Source organism: Oncorhynchus kisutch, unplaced genomic scaffold (genome assembly GCF_002021735.2).
Source record: "Oncorhynchus kisutch isolate 150728-3 unplaced genomic scaffold, Okis_V2 scaffold922, whole genome shotgun sequence".
In the NCBI taxonomy this organism is placed as follows: domain Eukaryota; kingdom Metazoa; phylum Chordata; class Actinopteri; order Salmoniformes; family Salmonidae; genus Oncorhynchus; species Oncorhynchus kisutch.
The window spans coordinates 22073-39743 of NW_022262867.1; the positions used below are offsets into that span (position 1 = coordinate 22073).

The 17671-nt window shown below is 41.3% G+C and overlaps 15 non-coding genes across 15 annotated transcripts; all 15 read right to left on the bottom strand.

The window, feature by feature from the left end:
• Positions 1 to 793: 793 nt before the first annotated feature.
• On the bottom strand, positions 794 to 867 carry trnan-guu (transfer RNA asparagine (anticodon GUU)). Its single transcript has one exon. It is a non-coding gene; the product is annotated as a tRNA-Asn (tRNA).
• A 1108-nt stretch (positions 868 to 1975) lies between these two features.
• Positions 1976 to 2049, bottom strand: trnan-guu (transfer RNA asparagine (anticodon GUU)). The gene has a single exon. It is a non-coding gene; the product is annotated as a tRNA-Asn (tRNA).
• A 1108-nt stretch (positions 2050 to 3157) lies between these two features.
• Positions 3158 to 3231, bottom strand: trnan-guu (transfer RNA asparagine (anticodon GUU)). The gene has a single exon. It is a non-coding gene; the product is annotated as a tRNA-Asn (tRNA).
• Positions 3232 to 4339: 1108 nt separating this feature from the next.
• Positions 4340 to 4413, bottom strand: trnan-guu (transfer RNA asparagine (anticodon GUU)). Its single transcript has one exon. It is a non-coding gene; the product is annotated as a tRNA-Asn (tRNA).
• A 1108-nt stretch (positions 4414 to 5521) lies between these two features.
• trnan-guu (transfer RNA asparagine (anticodon GUU)) lies at positions 5522 to 5595 on the bottom strand. The gene has a single exon. It is a non-coding gene; the product is annotated as a tRNA-Asn (tRNA).
• Positions 5596 to 6703: 1108 nt separating this feature from the next.
• Positions 6704 to 6777, bottom strand: trnan-guu (transfer RNA asparagine (anticodon GUU)). The gene has a single exon. It is a non-coding gene; the product is annotated as a tRNA-Asn (tRNA).
• Positions 6778 to 7885: 1108 nt separating this feature from the next.
• trnan-guu (transfer RNA asparagine (anticodon GUU)) lies at positions 7886 to 7959 on the bottom strand. Its single transcript has one exon. It is a non-coding gene; the product is annotated as a tRNA-Asn (tRNA).
• Positions 7960 to 9067: 1108 nt separating this feature from the next.
• trnan-guu (transfer RNA asparagine (anticodon GUU)) lies at positions 9068 to 9141 on the bottom strand. Its single transcript has one exon. It is a non-coding gene; the product is annotated as a tRNA-Asn (tRNA).
• A 1108-nt stretch (positions 9142 to 10249) lies between these two features.
• On the bottom strand, positions 10250 to 10323 carry trnan-guu (transfer RNA asparagine (anticodon GUU)). The gene has a single exon. It is a non-coding gene; the product is annotated as a tRNA-Asn (tRNA).
• A 1108-nt stretch (positions 10324 to 11431) lies between these two features.
• On the bottom strand, positions 11432 to 11505 carry trnan-guu (transfer RNA asparagine (anticodon GUU)). The gene has a single exon. It is a non-coding gene; the product is annotated as a tRNA-Asn (tRNA).
• Positions 11506 to 12613: 1108 nt separating this feature from the next.
• On the bottom strand, positions 12614 to 12687 carry trnan-guu (transfer RNA asparagine (anticodon GUU)). Its single transcript has one exon. It is a non-coding gene; the product is annotated as a tRNA-Asn (tRNA).
• A 1107-nt stretch (positions 12688 to 13794) lies between these two features.
• On the bottom strand, positions 13795 to 13868 carry trnan-guu (transfer RNA asparagine (anticodon GUU)). Its single transcript has one exon. It is a non-coding gene; the product is annotated as a tRNA-Asn (tRNA).
• Positions 13869 to 14976: 1108 nt separating this feature from the next.
• Positions 14977 to 15050, bottom strand: trnan-guu (transfer RNA asparagine (anticodon GUU)). The gene has a single exon. It is a non-coding gene; the product is annotated as a tRNA-Asn (tRNA).
• A 1107-nt stretch (positions 15051 to 16157) lies between these two features.
• On the bottom strand, positions 16158 to 16231 carry trnan-guu (transfer RNA asparagine (anticodon GUU)). Its single transcript has one exon. It is a non-coding gene; the product is annotated as a tRNA-Asn (tRNA).
• Positions 16232 to 17337: 1106 nt separating this feature from the next.
• On the bottom strand, positions 17338 to 17411 carry trnan-guu (transfer RNA asparagine (anticodon GUU)). Its single transcript has one exon. It is a non-coding gene; the product is annotated as a tRNA-Asn (tRNA).
• Positions 17412 to 17671: the final 260 nt, after the last annotated feature.

Consider the following 17671-nt stretch of genomic DNA (forward strand, 5'->3'; position numbering starts at 1 on the left):
ACAAATGTAATATATAATCGCCAAGCCAGTTCAATATAATTAGGGGACTGACTCCGGAAGAATGATGTAGTAGCGAGTCACTTTCATGGCGTATAGGCATACATATACACACAAACACACACACACACACTGAACCAACATTGTCCTTCTCGCAAGATAACTATAAATGCTAAGGTTTTTCATGCCAGATTGACATCATTTACGTTGTCATACAAGCCAGATTAATAAGAATAAATTGTATGTTCCTTGGAGAACACAGAATGATCAAGCTATTGAGTAACAGAAGATCAGAGACCATTGACAGCCATTTTACCAGTAGGTATAGTAACATGTCATCTTTCATGTTCAACAACACACCAATCACATGTGACAACAGGAAACACGGCAGGTCAAAAGCAAGCTTACTGTAAGGCCAGGAAGGTCTTCCATATCGCTAGAAACGGAAAGACAGCATCCATGGGTGGGCTCAAATCACCAATTTTTTTATTAAGAGTCTAACGCGCCAACAAATTGCACCAAAGAGAGTTGTGGTTATACTGACCCTCAGCAGGCCATAGTCTCGTGGAAACTCACAACAAGTCAGGAAGGGTCAGTTCACATCTCTACAATCTGAAAAATGTCATCCCTGGGTGGTGTCGAAGCACCAGACTTGAGATTGACAGTCAAACAAGCTAACTGTTTGATTGCACTTGAGAGGCTTGTGTTGGCATTGACCCTCAGCATGCCAAATTAACTGGGAATCTCATTAGAGGTCCAGGATGTCACATCCACATCATGGAGCACAAAACACTGTCGTCCCTGGGTGGGCTCGAACCACCAACCTTTAGATTAACAGTCTAACGCGCTAACCAATTGCGCCACAGAGACTTGTGATGTATATGACCCTGACGCTTGATCGCTGGCTGTCCGTGCTCTCTTCCAACTGAACATGGAGTTTACGAAACAACAACACATTTGTCCAATGGTTGTGTTACCTTGCATCGAAAGGGCAGCAACATTTTCAAGGAAGTAGCCCTGTAGTTTTCTAATGTTTGTTTGCTTTTTGAATGGCCTTAAAATGGCAAAAATGTAGCGCAATGTTCGTCAGTCCAAAATTATATTAAAAGGCATCTGGCAGGATTAAATTCAGCCACAATCACAAATATATTCTGATAAATATATATTTTAAACAACTGCATTTTTACAAATGTAATATATAATCGCCAAGCCAGTTCAATATAATTAGGGGACTGACTCCGGAAGAATGATGTAGTAGCGAGTCACTTTCATGGCGTATAGGCATACATATACACACAAACACACACACACACACTGAACCAACATTGTCCTTCTCGCAAGATAACTATAAATGCTAAGGTTTTTCATGCCAGATTGACATCATTTACGTTGTCATACAAGCCAGATTAATAAGAATAAATTGTATGTTCCTTGGAGAACACAGAATGATCAAGCTATTGAGTAACAGAAGATCAGAGACCATTGACAGCCATTTTACCAGTAGGTATAGTAACATGTCATCTTTCATGTTCAACAACACACCAATCACATGTGACAACAGGAAACACGGCAGGTCAAAAGCAAGCTTACTGTAAGGCCAGGAAGGTCTTCCATATCGCTAGAAACGGAAAGACAGCATCCATGGGTGGGCTCAAATCACCAATTTTTTTATTAAGAGTCTAACGCGCCAACAAATTGCACCAAAGAGAGTTGTGGTTATACTGACCCTCAGCAGGCCATAGTCTCGTGGAAACTCACAACAAGTCAGGAAGGGTCAGTTCACATCTCTACAATCTGAAAAATGTCATCCCTGGGTGGTGTCGAAGCACCAGACTTGAGATTGACAGTCAAACAAGCTAACTGTTTGATTGCACTTGAGAGGCTTGTGTTGGCATTGACCCTCAGCATGCCAAATTAACTGGGAATCTCATTAGAGGTCCAGGATGTCACATCCACATCATGGAGCACAAAACACTGTCGTCCCTGGGTGGGCTCGAACCACCAACCTTTAGATTAACAGTCTAACGCGCTAACCAATTGCGCCACAGAGACTTGTGATGTATATGACCCTGACGCTTGATCGCTGGCTGTCCGTGCTCTCTTCCAACTGAACATGGAGTTTACGAAACAACAACACATTTGTCCAATGGTTGTGTTACCTTGCATCGAAAGGGCAGCAACATTTTCAAGGAAGTAGCCCTGTAGTTTTCTAATGTTTGTTTGCTTTTTGAATGGCCTTAAAATGGCAAAAATGTAGCGCAATGTTCGTCAGTCCAAAATTATATTAAAAGGCATCTGGCAGGATTAAATTCAGCCACAATCACAAATATATTCTGATAAATATATATTTTAAACAACTGCATTTTTACAAATGTAATATATAATCGCCAAGCCAGTTCAATATAATTAGGGGACTGACTCCGGAAGAATGATGTAGTAGCGAGTCACTTTCATGGCGTATAGGCATACATATACACACAAACACACACACACACACTGAACCAACATTGTCCTTCTCGCAAGATAACTATAAATGCTAAGGTTTTTCATGCCAGATTGACATCATTTACGTTGTCATACAAGCCAGATTAATAAGAATAAATTGTATGTTCCTTGGAGAACACAGAATGATCAAGCTATTGAGTAACAGAAGATCAGAGACCATTGACAGCCATTTTACCAGTAGGTATAGTAACATGTCATCTTTCATGTTCAACAACACACCAATCACATGTGACAACAGGAAACACGGCAGGTCAAAAGCAAGCTTACTGTAAGGCCAGGAAGGTCTTCCATATCGCTAGAAACGGAAAGACAGCATCCATGGGTGGGCTCAAATCACCAATTTTTTTATTAAGAGTCTAACGCGCCAACAAATTGCACCAAAGAGAGTTGTGGTTATACTGACCCTCAGCAGGCCATAGTCTCGTGGAAACTCACAACAAGTCAGGAAGGGTCAGTTCACATCTCTACAATCTGAAAAATGTCATCCCTGGGTGGTGTCGAAGCACCAGACTTGAGATTGACAGTCAAACAAGCTAACTGTTTGATTGCACTTGAGAGGCTTGTGTTGGCATTGACCCTCAGCATGCCAAATTAACTGGGAATCTCATTAGAGGTCCAGGATGTCACATCCACATCATGGAGCACAAAACACTGTCGTCCCTGGGTGGGCTCGAACCACCAACCTTTAGATTAACAGTCTAACGCGCTAACCAATTGCGCCACAGAGACTTGTGATGTATATGACCCTGACGCTTGATCGCTGGCTGTCCGTGCTCTCTTCCAACTGAACATGGAGTTTACGAAACAACAACACATTTGTCCAATGGTTGTGTTACCTTGCATCGAAAGGGCAGCAACATTTTCAAGGAAGTAGCCCTGTAGTTTTCTAATGTTTGTTTGCTTTTTGAATGGCCTTAAAATGGCAAAAATGTAGCGCAATGTTCGTCAGTCCAAAATTATATTAAAAGGCATCTGGCAGGATTAAATTCAGCCACAATCACAAATATATTCTGATAAATATATATTTTAAACAACTGCATTTTTACAAATGTAATATATAATCGCCAAGCCAGTTCAATATAATTAGGGGACTGACTCCGGAAGAATGATGTAGTAGCGAGTCACTTTCATGGCGTATAGGCATACATATACACACAAACACACACACACACACTGAACCAACATTGTCCTTCTCGCAAGATAACTATAAATGCTAAGGTTTTTCATGCCAGATTGACATCATTTACGTTGTCATACAAGCCAGATTAATAAGAATAAATTGTATGTTCCTTGGAGAACACAGAATGATCAAGCTATTGAGTAACAGAAGATCAGAGACCATTGACAGCCATTTTACCAGTAGGTATAGTAACATGTCATCTTTCATGTTCAACAACACACCAATCACATGTGACAACAGGAAACACGGCAGGTCAAAAGCAAGCTTACTGTAAGGCCAGGAAGGTCTTCCATATCGCTAGAAACGGAAAGACAGCATCCATGGGTGGGCTCAAATCACCAATTTTTTTATTAAGAGTCTAACGCGCCAACAAATTGCACCAAAGAGAGTTGTGGTTATACTGACCCTCAGCAGGCCATAGTCTCGTGGAAACTCACAACAAGTCAGGAAGGGTCAGTTCACATCTCTACAATCTGAAAAATGTCATCCCTGGGTGGTGTCGAAGCACCAGACTTGAGATTGACAGTCAAACAAGCTAACTGTTTGATTGCACTTGAGAGGCTTGTGTTGGCATTGACCCTCAGCATGCCAAATTAACTGGGAATCTCATTAGAGGTCCAGGATGTCACATCCACATCATGGAGCACAAAACACTGTCGTCCCTGGGTGGGCTCGAACCACCAACCTTTAGATTAACAGTCTAACGCGCTAACCAATTGCGCCACAGAGACTTGTGATGTATATGACCCTGACGCTTGATCGCTGGCTGTCCGTGCTCTCTTCCAACTGAACATGGAGTTTACGAAACAACAACACATTTGTCCAATGGTTGTGTTACCTTGCATCGAAAGGGCAGCAACATTTTCAAGGAAGTAGCCCTGTAGTTTTCTAATGTTTGTTTGCTTTTTGAATGGCCTTAAAATGGCAAAAATGTAGCGCAATGTTCGTCAGTCCAAAATTATATTAAAAGGCATCTGGCAGGATTAAATTCAGCCACAATCACAAATATATTCTGATAAATATATATTTTAAACAACTGCATTTTTACAAATGTAATATATAATCGCCAAGCCAGTTCAATATAATTAGGGGACTGACTCCGGAAGAATGATGTAGTAGCGAGTCACTTTCATGGCGTATAGGCATACATATACACACAAACACACACACACACACTGAACCAACATTGTCCTTCTCGCAAGATAACTATAAATGCTAAGGTTTTTCATGCCAGATTGACATCATTTACGTTGTCATACAAGCCAGATTAATAAGAATAAATTGTATGTTCCTTGGAGAACACAGAATGATCAAGCTATTGAGTAACAGAAGATCAGAGACCATTGACAGCCATTTTACCAGTAGGTATAGTAACATGTCATCTTTCATGTTCAACAACACACCAATCACATGTGACAACAGGAAACACGGCAGGTCAAAAGCAAGCTTACTGTAAGGCCAGGAAGGTCTTCCATATCGCTAGAAACGGAAAGACAGCATCCATGGGTGGGCTCAAATCACCAATTTTTTTATTAAGAGTCTAACGCGCCAACAAATTGCACCAAAGAGAGTTGTGGTTATACTGACCCTCAGCAGGCCATAGTCTCGTGGAAACTCACAACAAGTCAGGAAGGGTCAGTTCACATCTCTACAATCTGAAAAATGTCATCCCTGGGTGGTGTCGAAGCACCAGACTTGAGATTGACAGTCAAACAAGCTAACTGTTTGATTGCACTTGAGAGGCTTGTGTTGGCATTGACCCTCAGCATGCCAAATTAACTGGGAATCTCATTAGAGGTCCAGGATGTCACATCCACATCATGGAGCACAAAACACTGTCGTCCCTGGGTGGGCTCGAACCACCAACCTTTAGATTAACAGTCTAACGCGCTAACCAATTGCGCCACAGAGACTTGTGATGTATATGACCCTGACGCTTGATCGCTGGCTGTCCGTGCTCTCTTCCAACTGAACATGGAGTTTACGAAACAACAACACATTTGTCCAATGGTTGTGTTACCTTGCATCGAAAGGGCAGCAACATTTTCAAGGAAGTAGCCCTGTAGTTTTCTAATGTTTGTTTGCTTTTTGAATGGCCTTAAAATGGCAAAAATGTAGCGCAATGTTCGTCAGTCCAAAATTATATTAAAAGGCATCTGGCAGGATTAAATTCAGCCACAATCACAAATATATTCTGATAAATATATATTTTAAACAACTGCATTTTTACAAATGTAATATATAATCGCCAAGCCAGTTCAATATAATTAGGGGACTGACTCCGGAAGAATGATGTAGTAGCGAGTCACTTTCATGGCGTATAGGCATACATATACACACAAACACACACACACACACTGAACCAACATTGTCCTTCTCGCAAGATAACTATAAATGCTAAGGTTTTTCATGCCAGATTGACATCATTTACGTTGTCATACAAGCCAGATTAATAAGAATAAATTGTATGTTCCTTGGAGAACACAGAATGATCAAGCTATTGAGTAACAGAAGATCAGAGACCATTGACAGCCATTTTACCAGTAGGTATAGTAACATGTCATCTTTCATGTTCAACAACACACCAATCACATGTGACAACAGGAAACACGGCAGGTCAAAAGCAAGCTTACTGTAAGGCCAGGAAGGTCTTCCATATCGCTAGAAACGGAAAGACAGCATCCATGGGTGGGCTCAAATCACCAATTTTTTTATTAAGAGTCTAACGCGCCAACAAATTGCACCAAAGAGAGTTGTGGTTATACTGACCCTCAGCAGGCCATAGTCTCGTGGAAACTCACAACAAGTCAGGAAGGGTCAGTTCACATCTCTACAATCTGAAAAATGTCATCCCTGGGTGGTGTCGAAGCACCAGACTTGAGATTGACAGTCAAACAAGCTAACTGTTTGATTGCACTTGAGAGGCTTGTGTTGGCATTGACCCTCAGCATGCCAAATTAACTGGGAATCTCATTAGAGGTCCAGGATGTCACATCCACATCATGGAGCACAAAACACTGTCGTCCCTGGGTGGGCTCGAACCACCAACCTTTAGATTAACAGTCTAACGCGCTAACCAATTGCGCCACAGAGACTTGTGATGTATATGACCCTGACGCTTGATCGCTGGCTGTCCGTGCTCTCTTCCAACTGAACATGGAGTTTACGAAACAACAACACATTTGTCCAATGGTTGTGTTACCTTGCATCGAAAGGGCAGCAACATTTTCAAGGAAGTAGCCCTGTAGTTTTCTAATGTTTGTTTGCTTTTTGAATGGCCTTAAAATGGCAAAAATGTAGCGCAATGTTCGTCAGTCCAAAATTATATTAAAAGGCATCTGGCAGGATTAAATTCAGCCACAATCACAAATATATTCTGATAAATATATATTTTAAACAACTGCATTTTTACAAATGTAATATATAATCGCCAAGCCAGTTCAATATAATTAGGGGACTGACTCCGGAAGAATGATGTAGTAGCGAGTCACTTTCATGGCGTATAGGCATACATATACACACAAACACACACACACACACTGAACCAACATTGTCCTTCTCGCAAGATAACTATAAATGCTAAGGTTTTTCATGCCAGATTGACATCATTTACGTTGTCATACAAGCCAGATTAATAAGAATAAATTGTATGTTCCTTGGAGAACACAGAATGATCAAGCTATTGAGTAACAGAAGATCAGAGACCATTGACAGCCATTTTACCAGTAGGTATAGTAACATGTCATCTTTCATGTTCAACAACACACCAATCACATGTGACAACAGGAAACACGGCAGGTCAAAAGCAAGCTTACTGTAAGGCCAGGAAGGTCTTCCATATCGCTAGAAACGGAAAGACAGCATCCATGGGTGGGCTCAAATCACCAATTTTTTTATTAAGAGTCTAACGCGCCAACAAATTGCACCAAAGAGAGTTGTGGTTATACTGACCCTCAGCAGGCCATAGTCTCGTGGAAACTCACAACAAGTCAGGAAGGGTCAGTTCACATCTCTACAATCTGAAAAATGTCATCCCTGGGTGGTGTCGAAGCACCAGACTTGAGATTGACAGTCAAACAAGCTAACTGTTTGATTGCACTTGAGAGGCTTGTGTTGGCATTGACCCTCAGCATGCCAAATTAACTGGGAATCTCATTAGAGGTCCAGGATGTCACATCCACATCATGGAGCACAAAACACTGTCGTCCCTGGGTGGGCTCGAACCACCAACCTTTAGATTAACAGTCTAACGCGCTAACCAATTGCGCCACAGAGACTTGTGATGTATATGACCCTGACGCTTGATCGCTGGCTGTCCGTGCTCTCTTCCAACTGAACATGGAGTTTACGAAACAACAACACATTTGTCCAATGGTTGTGTTACCTTGCATCGAAAGGGCAGCAACATTTTCAAGGAAGTAGCCCTGTAGTTTTCTAATGTTTGTTTGCTTTTTGAATGGCCTTAAAATGGCAAAAATGTAGCGCAATGTTCGTCAGTCCAAAATTATATTAAAAGGCATCTGGCAGGATTAAATTCAGCCACAATCACAAATATATTCTGATAAATATATATTTTAAACAACTGCATTTTTACAAATGTAATATATAATCGCCAAGCCAGTTCAATATAATTAGGGGACTGACTCCGGAAGAATGATGTAGTAGCGAGTCACTTTCATGGCGTATAGGCATACATATACACACAAACACACACACACACACTGAACCAACATTGTCCTTCTCGCAAGATAACTATAAATGCTAAGGTTTTTCATGCCAGATTGACATCATTTACGTTGTCATACAAGCCAGATTAATAAGAATAAATTGTATGTTCCTTGGAGAACACAGAATGATCAAGCTATTGAGTAACAGAAGATCAGAGACCATTGACAGCCATTTTACCAGTAGGTATAGTAACATGTCATCTTTCATGTTCAACAACACACCAATCACATGTGACAACAGGAAACACGGCAGGTCAAAAGCAAGCTTACTGTAAGGCCAGGAAGGTCTTCCATATCGCTAGAAACGGAAAGACAGCATCCATGGGTGGGCTCAAATCACCAATTTTTTTATTAAGAGTCTAACGCGCCAACAAATTGCACCAAAGAGAGTTGTGGTTATACTGACCCTCAGCAGGCCATAGTCTCGTGGAAACTCACAACAAGTCAGGAAGGGTCAGTTCACATCTCTACAATCTGAAAAATGTCATCCCTGGGTGGTGTCGAAGCACCAGACTTGAGATTGACAGTCAAACAAGCTAACTGTTTGATTGCACTTGAGAGGCTTGTGTTGGCATTGACCCTCAGCATGCCAAATTAACTGGGAATCTCATTAGAGGTCCAGGATGTCACATCCACATCATGGAGCACAAAACACTGTCGTCCCTGGGTGGGCTCGAACCACCAACCTTTAGATTAACAGTCTAACGCGCTAACCAATTGCGCCACAGAGACTTGTGATGTATATGACCCTGACGCTTGATCGCTGGCTGTCCGTGCTCTCTTCCAACTGAACATGGAGTTTACGAAACAACAACACATTTGTCCAATGGTTGTGTTACCTTGCATCGAAAGGGCAGCAACATTTTCAAGGAAGTAGCCCTGTAGTTTTCTAATGTTTGTTTGCTTTTTGAATGGCCTTAAAATGGCAAAAATGTAGCGCAATGTTCGTCAGTCCAAAATTATATTAAAAGGCATCTGGCAGGATTAAATTCAGCCACAATCACAAATATATTCTGATAAATATATATTTTAAACAACTGCATTTTTACAAATGTAATATATAATCGCCAAGCCAGTTCAATATAATTAGGGGACTGACTCCGGAAGAATGATGTAGTAGCGAGTCACTTTCATGGCGTATAGGCATACATATACACACAAACACACACACACACACTGAACCAACATTGTCCTTCTCGCAAGATAACTATAAATGCTAAGGTTTTTCATGCCAGATTGACATCATTTACGTTGTCATACAAGCCAGATTAATAAGAATAAATTGTATGTTCCTTGGAGAACACAGAATGATCAAGCTATTGAGTAACAGAAGATCAGAGACCATTGACAGCCATTTTACCAGTAGGTATAGTAACATGTCATCTTTCATGTTCAACAACACACCAATCACATGTGACAACAGGAAACACGGCAGGTCAAAAGCAAGCTTACTGTAAGGCCAGGAAGGTCTTCCATATCGCTAGAAACGGAAAGACAGCATCCATGGGTGGGCTCAAATCACCAATTTTTTTATTAAGAGTCTAACGCGCCAACAAATTGCACCAAAGAGAGTTGTGGTTATACTGACCCTCAGCAGGCCATAGTCTCGTGGAAACTCACAACAAGTCAGGAAGGGTCAGTTCACATCTCTACAATCTGAAAAATGTCATCCCTGGGTGGTGTCGAAGCACCAGACTTGAGATTGACAGTCAAACAAGCTAACTGTTTGATTGCACTTGAGAGGCTTGTGTTGGCATTGACCCTCAGCATGCCAAATTAACTGGGAATCTCATTAGAGGTCCAGGATGTCACATCCACATCATGGAGCACAAAACACTGTCGTCCCTGGGTGGGCTCGAACCACCAACCTTTAGATTAACAGTCTAACGCGCTAACCAATTGCGCCACAGAGACTTGTGATGTATATGACCCTGACGCTTGATCGCTGGCTGTCCGTGCTCTCTTCCAACTGAACATGGAGTTTACGAAACAACAACACATTTGTCCAATGGTTGTGTTACCTTGCATCGAAAGGGCAGCAACATTTTCAAGGAAGTAGCCCTGTAGTTTTCTAATGTTTGTTTGCTTTTTGAATGGCCTTAAAATGGCAAAAATGTAGCGCAATGTTCGTCAGTCCAAAATTATATTAAAAGGCATCTGGCAGGATTAAATTCAGCCACAATCACAAATATATTCTGATAAATATATATTTTAAACAACTGCATTTTTACAAATGTAATATATAATCGCCAAGCCAGTTCAATATAATTAGGGGACTGACTCCGGAAGAATGATGTAGTAGCGAGTCACTTTCATGGCGTATAGGCATACATATACACACAAACACACACACACACACTGAACCAACATTGTCCTTCTCGCAAGATAACTATAAATGCTAAGGTTTTTCATGCCAGATTGACATCATTTACGTTGTCATACAAGCCAGATTAATAAGAATAAATTGTATGTTCCTTGGAGAACACAGAATGATCAAGCTATTGAGTAACAGAAGATCAGAGACCATTGACAGCCATTTTACCAGTAGGTATAGTAACATGTCATCTTTCATGTTCAACAACACACCAATCACATGTGACAACAGGAAACACGGCAGGTCAAAAGCAAGCTTACTGTAAGGCCAGGAAGGTCTTCCATATCGCTAGAAACGGAAAGACAGCATCCCTGGGTGGGCTCAAATCACCAATTTTTTTATTAAGAGTCTAACGCGCCAACAAATTGCACCAAAGAGACTTGTGGTTATACTGACCCTCAGCAGGCCATAGTCTCGTGGAAACTCACAACAAGTCAGGAAGGGTCAGTTCACATCTCTACAATCTGAAAAATGTCATCCCTGGGTGGTGTCGAAGCACCAGACTTGAGATTGACAGTCAAACAAGCTAACTGTTTGATTGCACTTGAGAGGCTTGTGTTGGCATTGACCCTCAGCATGCCAAATTAACTGGGAATCTCATTAGAGGTCCAGGATGTCACATCCACATCATGGAGCACAAAACACTGTCGTCCCTGGGTGGGCTCGAACCACCAACCTTTAGATTAACAGTCTAACGCGCTAACCAATTGCGCCACAGAGACTTGTGATGTATATGACCCTGACGCTTGATCGCTGGCTGTCCGTGCTCTCTTCCAACTGAACATGGAGTTTACGAAACAACAACACATTTGTCCAATGGTTGTGTTACCTTGCATCGAAAGGGCAGCAACATTTTCAAGGAAGTAGCCCTGTAGTTTTCTAATGTTTGTTTGCTTTTTGAATGGCCTTAAAATGGCAAAAATGTAGCGCAATGTTCGTCAGTCCAAAATTATATTAAAAGGCATCTGGCAGGATTAAATTCAGCCACAATCACAAATATATTCTGATAAATATATATTTTAAACAACTGCATTTTTACAAATGTAATATATAATCGCCAAGCCAGTTCAATATAATTAGGGGACTGACTCCGGAAGAATGATGTAGTAGCGAGTCACTTTCATGGCGTATAGGCATACATATACACACAAACACACACACACACACTGAACCAACATTGTCCTTCTCGCAAGATAACTATAAATGCTAAGGTTTTTCATGCCAGATTGACATCATTTACGTTGTCATACAAGCCAGATTAATAAGAATAAATTGTATGTTCCTTGGAGAACACAGAATGATCAAGCTATTGAGTAACAGAAGATCAGAGACCATTGACAGCCATTTTACCAGTAGGTATAGTAACATGTCATCTTTCATGTTCAACAACACACCAATCACATGTGACAACAGGAAACACGGCAGGTCAAAAGCAAGCTTACTGTAAGGCCAGGAAGGTCTTCCATATCGCTAGAAACGGAAAGACAGCATCCCTGGGTGGGCTCAAATCACCAATTTTTTTATTAAGAGTCTAACGCGCCAACAAATTGCACCAAAGAGACTTGTGGTTATACTGACCCTCAGCAGGCCATAGTCTCGTGGAAACTCACAACAAGTCAGGAAGGGTCAGTTCACATCTCTACAATCTGAAAAATGTCATCCCTGGGTGGTGTCGAAGCACCAGACTTGAGATTGACAGTCAAACAAGCTAACTGTTTGATTGCACTTGAGAGGCTTGTGTTGGCATTGACCCTCAGCATGCCAAATTAACTGGGAATCTCATTAGAGGTCCAGGATGTCACATCCACATCATGGAGCACAAAACACTGTCGTCCCTGGGTGGGCTCGAACCACCAACCTTTAGATTAACAGTCTAACGCGCTAACCAATTGCGCCACAGAGACTTGTGATGTATATGACCCTGACGCTTGATCGCTGGCTGTCCGTGCTCTCTTCCAACTGAACATGGAGTTTACGAAACAACAACACATTTGTCCAATGGTTGTGTTACCTTGCATCGAAAGGGCAGCAACATTTTCAAGGAAGTAGCCCTGTAGTTTTCTAATGTTTGTTTGCTTTTTGAATGGCCTTAAAATGGCAAAAATGTAGCGCAATGTTCGTCAGTCCAAAATTATATTAAAAGGCATCTGGCAGGATTAAATTCAGCCACAATCACAAATATATTCTGATAAATATATATTTTAAACAACTGCATTTTTACAAATGTAATATATAATCGCCAAGCCAGTTCAATATAATTAGGGGACTGACTCCGGAAGAATGATGTAGTAGCGAGTCACTTTCATGGCGTATAGGCATACATATACACACAAACACACACACACACACTGAACCAACATTGTCCTTCTCGCAAGATAACTATAAATGCTAAGGTTTTTCATGCCAGATTGACATCATTTACGTTGTCATACAAGCCAGATTAATAAGAATAAATTGTATGTTCCTTGGAGAACACAGAATGATCAAGCTATTGAGTAACAGAAGATCAGAGACCATTGACAGCCATTTTACCAGTAGGTATAGTAACATGTCATCTTTCATGTTCAACAACACACCAATCACATGTGACAACAGGAAACACGGCAGGTCAAAAGCAAGCTTACTGTAAGGCCAGGAAGGTCTTCCATATCGCTAGAAACGGAAAGACAGCATCCCTGGGTGGGCTCAAATCACCAATTTTTTATTAAGAGTCTAACGCGCCAACAAATTGCACCAAAGAGACTTGTGGTTATACTGACCCTCAGCAGGCCATAGTCTCGTGGAAACTCACAACAAGTCAGGAAGGGTCAGTTCACATCTCTACAATCTGAAAAATGTCATCCCTGGGTGGTGTCGAAGCACCAGACTTGAGATTGACAGTCAAACAAGCTAACTGTTTGATTGCACTTGAGAGGCTTGTGTTGGCATTGACCCTCAGCATGCCAAATTAACTGGGAATCTCATTAGAGGTCCAGGATGTCACATCCACATCATGGAGCACAAAACACTGTCGTCCCTGGGTGGGCTCGAACCACCAACCTTTAGATTAACAGTCTAACGCGCTAACCAATTGCGCCACAGAGACTTGTGATGTATATGACCCTGACGCTTGATCGCTGGCTGTCCGTGCTCTCTTCCAACTGAACATGGAGTTTACGAAACAACAACACATTTGTCCAATGGTTGTGTTACCTTGCATCGAAAGGGCAGCAACATTTTCAAGGAAGTAGCCCTGTAGTTTTCTAATGTTTGTTTGCTTTTTGAATGGCCTTAAAATGGCAAAAATGTAGCGCAATGTTCGTCAGTCCAAAATTATATTAAAAGGCATCTGGCAGGATTAAATTCAGCCACAATCACAAATATATTCTGATAAATATATATTTTAAACAACTGCATTTTTACAAATGTAATATATAATCGCCAAGCCAGTTCAATATAATTAGGGGACTGACTCCGGAAGAATGATGTAGTAGCGAGTCACTTTCATGGCGTATAGGCATACATATACACACAAACACACACACACACACTGAACCAACATTGTCCTTCTCGCAAGATAACTATAAATGCTAAGGTTTTTCATGCCAGATTGACATCATTTACGTTGTCATACAAGCCAGATTAATAAGAATAAATTGTATGTTCCTTGGAGAACACAGAATGATCAAGCTATTGAGTAACAGAAGATCAGAGACCATTGACAGCCATTTTACCAGTAGGTATAGTAACATGTCATCTTTCATGTTCAACAACACACCAATCACATGTGACAACAGGAAACACGGCAGGTCAAAAGCAAGCTTACTGTAAGGCCAGGAAGGTCTTCCATATCGCTAGAAACGGAAAGACAGCATCCCTGGGTGGGCTCAAATCACCAATTTTTTTATTAAGAGTCTAACGCGCCAACAAATTGCACCAAAGAGACTTGTGGTTATACTGACCCTCAGCAGGCCATAGTCTCGTGGAAACTCACAACAAGTCAGGAAGGGTCAGTTCACATCTCTACAATCTGAAAAATGTCATCCCTGGGTGGTGTCGAAGCACCAGACTTGAGATTGACAGTCAAACAAGCTAACTGTTTGATTGCACTTGAGAGGCTTGTGTTGGCATTGACCCTCAGCATGCCAAATTAACTGGGAATCTCATTAGAGGTCCAGGATGTCACATCCACATCATGGAGCACAAAACACTGTCGTCCCTGGGTGGGCTCGAACCACCAACCTTTAGATTAACAGTCTAACGCGCTAACCAATTGCGCCACAGAGACTTGTGATGTATATGACCCAGACGCTTGATCGCTGGCTGTCCGTGCTCTCTTCCAACTGAACATGGAGTTTACGAAACAACAACACATTTGTTCCAATGGTTGTGTTACCTTGCATCGAAAGGGCAGCAACATTTTCAAGGAAGTAGCCCTGTAGTTTTCTAATGTTTGTTTGCTTTTTGAATGGCCTTAAAATGGCAAAAATGTAGCGCAATGTTCGTCAGTCCAACATTATATTAAAAGGCATCTGGCAGGATTAAATTCAGCCACAATCACAAATATATTCTGATAAATATATATTTTAAACAACTGCATTTTTACAAATGTAATATATAATCGCCAAGCCAGTTCAATATAATTAGGGGACTGACTCCGGAAGAATGATGTAGTAGCGAGTCACTTTCATGGCGTATAGGCATACATATACACACAAACACACACACACACTGAACCAACATTGTCCTTCTCGCAAGATAACTATAAATGCTAAGGTTTTTCATGCCAGATTGACATCATTTACGTTGTCATACAAGCCAGATTAATAAGAATAAATTATATGTTCCTTGGAGAACACAGAATGATCAAGCTATTGAGTAACAGAAGATCAGAGACCATTGACAGCCATTTTACCAGTAGGTATAGTAACTTGTCATCTTTCATGTTCAACAACACACCAATCACATGTGACAACAGGAAACACGGCAGGTCAAAAGCAAGCTTACTGTAAGGCCAGGAAGGTCTTCCATATCGCTAGAAACGGAAAGACAGCATCCCTGGGTGGGCTCAAATCACCAATTTTTTAATTAAGAGTCTAACGCGCCAACAAATTGCACCAAAGAGACTTGTGGTTATACTGACCCTCAGCAGGCCATAGTCTCGTGGAAACTCACAACAAGTCAGGAAGGGTCAGTTCACATCTCTACAATCTGAAAAATGTCATCCCTGGGTGGTGTCGAAGCACCAGACTTGAGATTGACAGTCAAACAAGCTAACTGTTTGATTGCACTTGAGAGGCTTGTGTTGGCATTGACCCTCAGCATGCCAAATTAACTGGGAATCTCATTAGAGGTCCAGGATGTCACATCCACATCATGGAGCACAAAACACTGTCGTCCCTGGGTGGGCTCGAACCACCAACCTTTAGATTAACAGTCTAACGCGCTAACCAATTGCGCCACAGAGACTTGTGATGTATATGACCCTGACGCTTGATCGCTGGCTGTCCGTGCTCTCTTCCAACTGAACATGGAGTTTACGAAACAACAACACATTTTTCCAATGGTTGTGTTACCTTGCATCGAAAGGGCAGCAACATTTTCAAGGAAGTAGCCCTGTAGTTTTCTAATGTTTGTTTGCTTTTTGAATGGCCTTAAAATGGCAAAAATGTAGCGCAATGTTCGTCAGTGCAACATTATATTAAAACGCATCTGGCAGGATTAAATTCAGCCACAATCACAAATATATTCTGATAAATATATATTTTAAACAACTGCATTTTTACAAATGTAATATATAATCGCCAAGCCAGTTCAATATAATTAGGGGACTGACTCCGGAAGAATGATGTAGTAGCGAGTCACTTTCATGGCGTATAGGCATACATATACACACAAACACACACACACACTGAACCAACATTGTCCTTCTCGCAAGATAACTATAAATGCTAAGGTTTTTCATGCCAGATTGACATCATTTACGTTGTCATACAAGCCAGATTAATAAGAATAAATTATATGTTCCTTGGAGAACACAGAATGATCAAGCTATTGAGTAACAGAATATCAGAGACCATTGACAGCCATTTTACCAGTAGGTATAGTAACTTGTCATCTTTCATGTTCAACAACACACCAATCACATGTGACAACAGGAAACACGGCAGGTCAAAAGCAAGCTTACTGTAAGGCCAGGAAGGTCTTCAATATCGCTAGAACCGGAAAGACAGCATCCCTGGGTGGGCTCAAATCACCAATTTTTTAATTAAGAGTCTAACGCGCCAACAAATTGCACCAAAGAGACTTGTGGTTATACTGACCCTCAGCAGGCCATAGTCTCGTGGAAACTCACAACAAGTCAGGAAGGGTCAGTTCACATCTCTACAATCTGAAAAATGTCATCCCTGGGTGGTGTCGAAGTACCAGACTTGAGATTGACAGTCAAATAAGCTAACTATTTGATTGCACTTGATAGGCTTGTGTTGCTATTGACCCTCAGCAGGCCAAATTAACTGGGAATCTCATTAGAGGTCCAGGATGTCACATCAACATCATGGAGCACAAAACACTGTCGTCCCTGGGTGGGCTCGAACCACCAACCTTTAGATTAACAGTCTAACGCGCTAACCAATTTCCCCACAGAGACTTGTGATGTATATGACCCTGACGCTTGATCGCTGGCTGTCCGTGCTCTCTTCCAACTGAACATGGAGTTTACGAAGCAACAACACATTTTTCCAATGGTTGTGTTACCTTGCATCGAAAGGGCAGCAACATTTTCAAGGAAGTAGCCCTGTAGTTTTCTAATGTTTGTTTGCTTTTTGAATGGCCTTAAAATGGCAAAAATGTAACGCAATGTTCGTGAGTGCAACATTATATTAAAAGGCATCTGGCAGGATTAAATTC